A 12,193-nucleotide genomic window follows, 5' to 3' on the forward strand; every position below is an offset into this window, starting at 1 on the left:
TAGCCCAGTTGCGTAAATAAATGTTCACGAGCGCGTACCCGTGAAGTCGTTAAACATGAAGCTTACGAACGGAAGCCAAAGTAATGTTGTTTCATCACCTCTCTAAGGTGCGTCAAAAAGTCACGCTTACGTCAAAAGCAGAAAGTTTGGTTATCGTTAAATTTTGAGAAATTTAAAAAAAAGTGTTTGCGTTTAACCTTTACGCGTGATTGAACAAACTCTAGTTATTTTTCATTAATGAAAGAGTAAAATGTTCCTTGGATTTTCATTTAAATTAATAGGTATTCGACTGCGCCATTGTTTTACATTTTATATTCTATTTAAAATTCATTATATTAATGAATTTCACATTTTATAAATATTTTCATTTGATAATACAATAACAATTTGGCTCTCTGGTAGAGATCGCTTTTTGGCAATAAGGCCGCCAATTGTACAACTTAATTTCAATGTGTAGTTTTATGTCGCGGTTGTATGTGTTTCTTGGTGTGAAATAAAGTACCTATACTTTCTTTCCTACTTTCAATTTATTTAAAGAATACGAATTCACAAGAAGAACTTCCCATCCCGAGTATCAGAGAAATTAGCGGCAATGGTAGCGCGATACAATAAAATCATCGTTCAAATAATAAAAACATGTTCTTTAAATGCCTCTCCATTGCTTACAGGTCAGCAGTCTGATTATTTTAAATTCTCTGTGTCCGTTACGACTTGGAATAGATCTCCGACGGTATTGATTCGGGTTCACTAACGTATATTTCGTAGGACTTCTTTCGCCTTCCAACCCCTCTTTTTCCTGCAATCTTCCTTATCATTATGGTTTGAAGCAGTAGGTGCCTTTCGTGACGAAGTATATGAAAACAATAAATAAAAGTAAACTAACTACTGTCTTCACAGGGCTAACAGAATTTTCTTAGAATATGGGATGTTTCCTAATTCAAATCTCATTTCCATCCATGGGGGTAATGAATTTCATTACAAGGTTAAGCCTTATGAATGTTCTGCCTTACTTTACCTTCAGAAATAATATCTTCTTGTTTCTAGGCCTTGTCGAGTAAGTTGTGCGAAAAATAAAAAATACGGAGAAATGCCATTTAAACGGAATGTAGTAATGGAATATTCTATTAAGTCTCCAAGCAAAAAACTAATAAAAAAATACAGATGTAAAGTAAAGGAGCTTCTATTTCAAGTTCTATTTCCATTTTCTAATTAACTTAATCAAAACAAGATAAACCTTTAAAAGGTAGGATTACAGGAACATCTAATAGAAAATAATTTATTGTGCATTTTAATAAGGCTATTCTATACGCTCAGGTAAGGTTTAAAAGCTTGATACTTCAAAGAACACACAGTTCACTTACAAGAGCACTTAAAACTAATCACATCAATTTTTTTATTAATTTTATTGGTGATTCGAACCTATATAAAAATAAAAATTTACTACTCTGAGTAATGATGTCTAGAATACCATCCAAATGCGGTTGTTTTCTGATCTATTTTATTTTAATACAATACTTCTACTTCTACTACTATTGAATAATTGTTTTTTGGTCATGATTTATTATTATTTTTTTAACTTTCATCCACTATTACACAATAACGCGTTATTACTCTGTTTTCTTGGCTCCTTAATGATGTAAATAGTCTATAGCCGCCCTGAAGAATTAGGATGTCTTATGCAAAAATAATATTTAAATCCGACTCGATAGTTACACAGCTTAGTCTATCACAATTGGTATAAAGATATATAGAAAAGACATAATATATTCAAACTCATTTGATAATAGATATTTATAAATATTAATTTCAGTGAATGCTTGGTGTTTCTTGAGATTGAACTGCAACGAGACTCTTCATATTTCAGAATATATAAATATACTTTATAACTAGAAAAACTTAAGGTACCAGCCCTAAGTTGTTGATCAAAGATTACAGTAATATCTCACGCAGTATTAAAATTGCTAAAGGAATCTATCCTTTACAAGTTTTTGCTTTATTAAATTTACATCAAAGATGTTTCGACGACGGACTCAACGTAAAACACAACTTTGGTAGCTACTACAAAATAGCAAGATAGTCGCGTAGAGAGAAAGAATTTAATTTTCTTTGTTAGTGTTTACTTGCTTTTTCAATTAACTGGCCGGTCAAATGACGTCGACGCTTCTTGATCGATGAATCTTTATTTTGTAAAGACGTAAATTACCCCTAGGCTAGAATACTTATTTTACAAGTTTAAGATTTTTTTGATTACAATACTTTTCCTTTATTTTGTGCCATTCTAACTTTCTACCTATCTATCTTTGCAGAAGTCCATGCTATGAGTAGTTTTTGTCGTAGTAGAGCTTTTTGTATTATGAAAATTAATAATATATATATAGTACTAGCGTACCTTTCATTGAAACAATGAACTTACATCACTAAATTTTTAATTTATGTCTCATAATATATTAAATAATTTATTTCTCTCCGTATTCATTCTCTTTTCGAGCGGGTAAAGATCTATACCCATGTACCCCCAACAATAGAATATCATCATAGTAAATAAAAGCTGTATTTGACAGTTTGACAGTTCAAAAATAGGAGTGCTACGATCGTCACCAAACTTTCCAGGATTACTCGCCAGATCAATCCGGAGATTCCCTGAAAGTTTCATTGAAATCGTTCCAGCCGTTTCGGAGCCTATACGGAACATACCCACACACTTTCTCTTTTAGGTATATATATAAATTTCTACTGTTGTTCGCGGAGTATAGCAAATTAGGCTTAATTTTCATAATATAATAATAATATTAATAAATACACTTTTATTGTACACCAAAGAAAAAAAAGTAGTTACAGAGATATAAATACATATCAAGAGAGTACAATTTGGTGGCCTTATCGCTACATAGCGATTTCTTCCAGGCAACCAATGGCGTAAAAGGAAAAAAACATAGAAAAGAGGTAGGTGGTGCAATAAATAATATTTAAAATTATACAAATATATAAATATAATATATATATATAACTATAATATATATATAAATATATTACATACATACTATAATATATATATAATATATTATGGATTTCCGAAAGTAACGCCTGCTTCTATCCAATATTTAAAAACGGAGAGCTTGTCGTGTCAGAGCTCGTCCGGAAGAGTACTACCAACATGTTAAGTTCTGCCGCCAAGCAGCATTTCTGTGTTCCGTTATTAAGGCTGCAGTTGCCCATGTAATTACAAGCACATGAGACTTAACACCTACGCCTCAGGTTAATAGACACAGGGTGCTTTTTAGGACGTGTTCCTTGCATGCCTTGCGAAGTGAATGAATGAATGAATGAATACACTTTTATTGTACACCAAAGAAAAAAGTAGTTACAGAGATATAAATACATATCAAGAGAGTACAATTTGGTGTGATGCTCTGTTCATAGATAAGTTATTTCACTTACCATCAGGTGCGTCAACTGCTCGTTTCGACAATTATTACGAGTTTAGCGAGCTGTAGAGCGCGAAAATAAATAAAAGTGTGCGTAAGAAAAATGTGAAAAAAACTTATTCTTAAATTAAATAACCTAGAATTAAAAGAACAATGGCGAACTCCCAAACAAGTTTTTGTTGAGGTTTTCTTGTTGCGTCTATTAATGAAAAATAAGTTATTACATATTACATACAAGTGTTGAGTTCGAATTCCTTAACATTTCCTTCTAAAAGTCAACTTTTAAATAAAGTCACTAAATAAAGATATTAAGGTTTGAAGTTGTTAACTTAATTAATATTGGAATGCTTATTTAGTGTTTGTAACATCCAAACTTCGTAATCATAATTAATATAGAAGACAAAAGTTCATTATATTTTCATGTAAGATCTCATTAAGCATGAATCTTTACAAACCTCATATAAACTCATTAGCGTTTGTATTAAAAACAAAATTCGCGATTTTATTAATTCATTTGCTGTTTATATACTCTTTGATTTCATTTCGTCGCGCACAGATTATAATATTCTTTAGACTAGTCAATTGAGTTCAAAATAAAAAAAAAGTTTTTTTTGAGACTTAAACAAGCCATAAGCATCATTTGGAAAATATAGAATAATATCTTCATCGGTATTATTCACATTTGTAGACGCTCACGAATTCTCCGCCATTGTTCTTTCGTATTTAACTAATCATCAAAAGTGCCTTCTATGGATACAGAAATATTTGTCTTTGCCTTTTTCTTGAGATTCACTAATATCGATATAAAAGTAACTTAACCTATGACGAGATTCTTTGCTTCGCTTCCTCTTACCCTCAGGCCAAAAACGGACTGGGGAGTTCACCTTTGAACCGCGCCGGCAAAGGTGTTCTCACGTAGGAACTAAAGTAGGTTGTACTCCGTGACTTAAGCTTATCTACGGTCAGCTGCACTTTTACCGCACGACTGCCTTACACAGCTATATCCAGACGTTTCTTGTACGTGTCCGAGATGTATAGGATGCTTTTATCATCACACAATACCCAACAACTTTTGACTCGACCCGAGAATCGAACGGCAACATTGTGCAAATAAAATAAATGACCAATAACATATTATAGAAAAACTTTATTGCAACGAAACACAGAAGGAAAACACAAAAGAAAAGTAATAGTACTTAATGCTAGAGTGCAAAGGCGACCTTATCACTAAAAGTGATTTTTTAAAGGCAACCTTCCCAATGCCCTCGTGTCTATACTACGCTTACTAATGCCCATGCAATGTAATCAAGCAGATAGATATCTATTTTTTTTATTCTATATCTTAGTATACTATATACATAAAAGTATATTACTTCTTCATTTTCGCCTGCTGTTAAGTGAAGATGGTAACGGGCAGATCTGTCTCTGATCTCAGAGACATTGCATTTATATTAAGTCCATACTCTCGGTGTATACGCGACATCGTACCGGGACGCTAAATCGCTATGCGGCTTTGTCTGTAGGGTGATAACTAGCCACAGCCAAGCCTCTTACCAGAACAGACCAGAGAAAATTCAGAAATTACAAATTCTTAAACTAAATAATAATAATAATAATAAAAACATTTATTAATCTTAAATATTACATTTCAACTTATTTCTACTTAGTATTTCCAAAGTATCAATTGTTTTGGTACAAAATTACGTTTTATACTAGACACCGGTTATTTGATTGTCTTGGTCTCCAGCATAGGCCACCCAAGCGTTCTCCTCAAAGATCTATCTCTTGCCTTCCTCTTCCAAATTGTTCCTGCCACTTTTTTAATATCATCTTCCCACCTACGATACTTCTCTTTTTATATCCAGGACACCATTCCATTATTTCTTTTGCCCATTTTTCTGTCCTATTTCTTATTAAATGGCCAGCCCATTTCGATTTAAGTTTTTTGATTCTGTATTTTATGTCTATAATCTTGGTTCGCTTCCTAATTGTTGTTAACCTAATTTTATGTTTAATATACTTCTTTCCATTCTGTGTTGGCAAACTTCAAGTGATTTAATATTTTTATTTTTGCAACTCCAAGTCTGACATCCGTAAGTCATACTACGGGCAGTATACATGAATTAAATATTTTCTTTTTTCCTTTCATTGGTATATCTGGGTTTTTCATGACATCTTTTAGAGAACAATATCTTTTCAAACCAAATGCTGCAGGTCAAATCCACGTCACCAGGTAGGTCGTCATCATCGTCATCACATCAACACATTACTTGGCACGCGTCTCCTCCTAAAACGAGAAGGATTTTGTTTTCTCTTTATTTAAAGAGCTTAGTAACATAATGCGACTATGTCGCACAGATATTCATTCTCTTAATCTAAAATATGTTCTATTTATATATATTAGTTTTGATTCTGATCTAAGAGGAAACGCTAAAAAGCTAATTATAAAAGAGAGAAGAGTATATAAAATACTTAAATAACTAACTAGCAAACTTATTCTAAGTTGTTCATTACGTACACATTTCAACACAACGTGATAAATATCCTCAATTTCCGCACATGTGGGGCAATAAGGACCTTCATTTTTTCCAATGAGGTAGGCAAATTTATTTGTTGGAATATGGAGAAGGGTTTAGGCCGTAGTCCACCACCCTGGCTCAGTGCGGATTGGTGGACTCCACACGCCTTTGAGACCATTATGGAGAACTCTCAGGCATACAGGTTTCCTCACGATGTTTTCCTTCACCGTTAAAGCAAGTGATATTTAATTATTTAAAACGCACATAACTTAGAAAAGTTAGACGTGCGTGCTAGGATTCGAACTCGGCACCCTGAAAGTGAAACCCTTACCACTATGCTATAATTGCTTCAAAGAAAGAAAGACGACGGCCGATTGGCGCAGTTTGCAGCAAACCTGCTTTCTGAGCCCAAGGCCGTGGGGCCAATTCCCACTACTGGATAATGTTTGTGTGATGAGCATGAATATTTTTCAGTGTCTGGGTGTCTATATGCATATTCTAAGTATTTATGTATATTACTCAAAAAAATATTTATCAGTCATCTTAGTACCCATAACACAAGCTACGCTTACTTTTGGGCTAGGTGGCGATGTGTGTATTATCGTAGTATATTTATTTATTAAAGAAAGAAAGAAATTTTGTATTTGCCCACCTAATTGCTTACAATTGTATACAAAAATACAACTAACGACCAGTAAACGTGTGGACAAATAGGGTCCCGCCACAGCACGAAGCCGCAGCGAAAGCGAAAGAAATAAAAGGACCTAAAATACAAGCAACAGCCAAAGGGATGCCCATAAGTGAACAGTTAGATGGCTTATACATTTGCAAATATAAACGTTAGTAGTTGGCTATTTTTCTTTGTAAATATTTTCATAAACATTCGCCGCGTGTATCGGGTATTGAAGTGACGCTCGCTATTGAATTAACGAAGAAACCTGACTAGACGTCCGTCCTGACCTCGCCTGATAGCGGGCCACGCTGTCGCACCTGCGCGCTTTCGCAGATAACTTTGTGACCTCCGATACTCCGACATGTACTCGTAATTAGCTCGTGTGGTGACAGTAAATCAATAGAGATAATGGAAAAGAGTAAGCGCTCAGTTTTTTGCCGGCTTCTCCTCGGTAGAATTTGCTCTCTGAAAAAAGTTACTAACCACAAAACCGTAAAAGTAAATTTACCACTAGTGTGGTAAAGTTACTACAAACAGACATACTTGACGTTTCTTATATTATAATTAGGCCGAGTGGCGCAGTGGGCAGCGACCCTGCTTTCTGAGTCCAAGGTCGTGGGTTCGATTCCCACAACTGGAAATGTATATCAAATGGTATCTGTATATTATAATATATATGTGTATTATATTCATAAAAAAAATCATCAGCTATCTCAGTACCCATAACACAAGCTACGCTTACTTTGGGGCTAGATGGCGGTGTGTGTATTGTCGTAGTATATTTATTAATAGGCGTACTATAAATAAATAAATTTTGAATTTTGATTAGAATACTGTTGTCACCACCTCTTCTCTTAGATTTTCTTCATTATATATCATCTGCATACCCTGTGCATACCCTCTATGCACGCCACTGGGGCTAACCTGTGAAGAAGTATGGCAGTTGAATTTAACTCATACCCCTTTCGCTTTCAACTAAACGCTAAGCAGCACGTCACGCATAGACCAGAGTAGAGAAAAATAGGGAGTAATATATTTGCAAACTAGTACTGCCGGAAATCGAACTAGGGACCTCTAACTTCAAACCGCTCTAACTCATAGCGCTCACCGCTGCGCCAGAGAGTTCGTCATAAAAACAAAACTCAATAAATAACCTAAAAAGGTGAACGAAAATAAAAGTATCAAATAAATAAGAACCCACTTACCATCTTTTAAAAAAAAAAACTTGATACTAATATACAAAGGGTGTATAAAGCAAAGAGCCAATATAAATGTGAACTCAATCTTGAGTTAGTAATTGCTTAGATATGCCTTCATAAGGACGAGGGCATGACATCAAAGGTTGTTTACAATTTTATTATGGCGAGCTGCCCCGGCCCGGTTGAGGTGCATCCCAGCTGTTTCCATGACAACCCCGGGTCTCCAGTTACCTGTACTTAGCCTACAGTCTAGACCAAAGTATATATGGCGAGCATATGGAAAATGAACTCTATCTCTTTGGTAATAGAGCTGATATCGGTTGATCGGAAAGATGTATGACCCCGCAATCAAATGTTTATTCTGATACTTATAGTTTCGTATCTTTAATAGCCATGGGGTTTCTTTCGAGTACCATATGATAACTTAAAATATGAGTTTGCTTATGTTTTCCAAATCAATGGAATTGAATTTGTTTCCAACTGCCTGTTGGTATTATCGTTAGCATGGTTAACTTCAGACGAGGTCTTTGTTCGAACTGCCTGTCAGGTCAAAAATTTCTCGCTATATTTGTTTTTTTTTTTGTCAAAAAATTTTTATTAGAGCCCGGAGTTAGAAGAGGCAATGCCAAGCCACGTGCATCGGAGAGCACGTAAAGCTGTCTGTCCTGGTTGTTATCACTAGCTAGTGGTAATAGTTAAATCCCACCAACCGTCTTCGAAGCAGCGAGGTGGGTCTATTCTCTGGAACCCCCTCCCCTTGAAGAAAGAAGAACTATGACGAGATAATGGGTATAATTACTAATGGGGTTATGTTTTTTTCGAGTACTGAAGATAAAATATGATTTTATATAAGTATTTCAAATGTATGGAAAATAGAATTTGTCTTGCTCCTTACCTTATGCTATATTCATTATCTACCTTTACTATACCAACCTTTCATCATTCATGCATATAATTTTCTATACAAAATGGTATCCATGTTTCACATCTGCCACGCGTCCTATGACGGCTCATCTTTTTTTTTTGTAGGCCAAGACCGACCGTACCGACCGTAACCGACGAAAAAAGTCTGCAACGAATACATAACACATTTTTTAAATAAAATCAAATCATTCGAATAGAATATAAAAATATTCAAATTCAAAAATGTTTTATTCACGTTGACCTTATGTATATATATATAGGCACTTATGAAGCGTTCATACATTTAACATGTTACCACTAATGTTAAGTGATGGTGATAACTGTATTCATAAACTTGAAAGTAAAGCTAGGAGGGTTCCAAACGCACCCTGATCTAAGAAGAGTCCACCTGTAGGTCGAACAGTCTAATTAATATTTAGATATGAAGTTTATCTTAGTATAATATAATAGGATTTCACTATTAGCTTACGTTTTATATAAACTGTTATGTTATAAAATGGATTATAATTTTATGCAGCCAAGTAAACTGCACTACAAGTATATTTTTAATTCTAATATTAATATTGTAACAGTCTTTCTTTTTAAATATTTTTATGTACATAAATTAAATTTTCAAAGATTTATTGATTAAGCACCGTCATAATTTCATCGAAGTATGTGCACAAACGAAGATAAGAATAGAAGAATGATAGTTATGACGAAAATGAGTGTAAAATCAGCATTGATAACACTATCTTTGCGATTAGTAATTTTGTAATTATAAAATAGACAGTACTGATTATAATCTAATCAAAATAATCTGTGTCAACTAATATAATAGTCATAAACCCGGTTTCGTTTTATTGACTAGGAAATATCTTTAATTTAAAGCGATGTTTTTACCCAATTAATTTTCCCGGTGGTCTCTCATGCTATTTTGATGGGAGGTCGGGAATTAGTACTCGTTTATAAGATGGATATGAAACTGGACACTCACAAAGGCCTTTGTTTGCATTCGAGGGGATTATGTTCACAGCTCTTATTAATTTGATGTAGCTTTGAACGATATTGACTGGGTTTTTTATCTTTTATTTTGCAACTGTTTTACAGGTTCGCTTCGAAAAAAAAGGCCTACGCTTTTACCTATAGGTCGTAGCGAGATGGTATAAAGCTATATAACCTAGCGGATACGTCGTGTCGTGCCCTGATACTGAGTATGCATCTACAGACACATCTTGTAATCTATTGAAGTGTGTCTAGCTTTATTTGTGTCTGTGTCTGTGTTGTGCAGTGGCTTCTAATATATATAATAGAGTTTATTTTATTTTATATATGCATAGTAAGCCTACTTTATATATGTATAGTAATGTTTTATATTCGCCAGATAGTTACCTAAATTAATTAATATTTTTACAGATGTACTAAAAAGTCTTATTTAATTATTGAAAAATTCAAATGAATAAGAGTGCATTTGCAATACATTTGAGTCTTATATTGAGACTCAGGCGACCATCATATACTCTGGTGATGGTCACACCATCACCAGAGTATATGATGAGATACAGAATTAAGGAAAACAACAGTATAATAAAGGGATACTGCTCTGGACGTTTAACCCTTGTTCTGACCCTAGATACACGCCCGAAAATAATCCGCACGACACTGGTATTGACACGGAATGGGGAAGCTTCAATTGGATCATACAAAACTGTACTACAGTACAGTATAGTCGGGCGGTCTGTAGACCGGTAAAGCATTAATCCACCTTTACAGCTTCGCCCTAAGCACTCTTAAGTGTCTGTCTGTGAAAGCGAAAATATATAGGTACTTACACTGTGTTCGCGAAGTTGTTAACTAAGCGGATTTGGTACCTTTAGATATAACATCCCGGCGATACAGACAAAGCAAAACATGTAGTTTTCCCTCACGATAAACACACGTTATTTTTCGCGCACGTCTAGGAGATCGCTATCCATGTTGTCTATGTCAACATTCATCATCATAGTGACCCATCACCTACACACTCCAGGGTACGGGTCTTCTCCCACAATGGGGTTTAAGCAGTAGTCCACCACACTGCGGAGTGGTGGACTTCACTAGCCTTTGAAAACATTATCGAGAACTTGAGGCAGGCAGGCTTCTTCAGAGATAAAGCAAGTGATATTTGAGTTGCTTAAAACGCACATACTTACAACTTAGAAGCGTTAGAGGTGCATGCTGGGATTCGAACTCGGCCCCCAAAATTGAAGCCGACGTCCTAACCACTAGTCTATCATCCCTTTCATGTGATAATTAACATCACTATGTCCCACTGATGGTTTCATATGTTTATAGTTTATTTACTAACCGATTTATGTGTCTGATGGGAGACTAGTTACAAACCTAACTGCCAAACACGTCGCACCGTGCGATTTGGCGTTCCTGTACGATGTCACGTAGAAACCGACTATGGTATATGGTGATTATATAGTATAGGTTTAATAAAATTGCTATACTCCGAACAGATTAGCCCACTACAATCTTAGACTGCATCATAACTTATAACCAGGTTAAAGAATGAAATAAATAATAAATGAATGAATAGAAATTCAAAAGAATTCTTCCAGATAACCAATGACGTAGAAGCAAACGCTATGGAGCCTTGGTAGGTGGTGAAAAAAAAAGTTCTGTCCTCTTTCTCCAACCACAGCTTAATGTCGGGATAAAAAGTATCCTATATTACTTCTAACCCTTCCAAGAATATGTGTACAAAGTTTCATGAGGATCGCACTAGTAGTTTTTTTCGGGGAACCAAACAAACTTACATTGACATTTATAATATTAGTAGTGATCGTGATAGGGATAGGGATATATAAATATATTTTTGTATGATCATCATATCAACCTATTACCGGTCCACTACAGGAAACGGGTCTCCTCCCACAATAGGAAGGGGTTAAGGCCGTAACCCAACAAGCTGGCCCAGTGCGGAGTGGTGTACATATACGAGTATGTATGACATTATGATATGAATGCATAAACTTAAAAATAAACAAATAAATAAGAACAAAAATTATAAACCTATACTCAATACATACATATGAAGATACAAATACACTTCTACAGGTGTAGTCAAGGGCTAACGTGTTGTAGAATAAACAAAAAAAAAAAATTCAGATCCGGAAATCGTACACAAGACCAAATCTATCTATCTATCACTAGATCAAAGAGACAGCAAGACAACACTATGTAAATTGTAGAGCCTATGTACAGAAGGATTTTTAATCTCGTACATGCCAACTATCAGATACAGTACACAGTCAAAAATCCATTATCCATATCTGGCCCTCTCCGCGCCTGTATTTAACATTAAGCCATCAATATCAAAATAGCTACCCTAACACGTACTCTTACATTAGCCCTGATCGCTTAGATTTGTCCAACAAATAATTACGCCAACTTTTTAAAGCGGAATATTTTTGGGTAGAATTTTTT

Source organism: Pararge aegeria, chromosome W (genome assembly GCF_905163445.1).
Source record: "Pararge aegeria chromosome W, ilParAegt1.1, whole genome shotgun sequence".
Lineage (NCBI taxonomy): Eukaryota > Metazoa > Arthropoda > Insecta > Lepidoptera > Nymphalidae > Pararge > Pararge aegeria.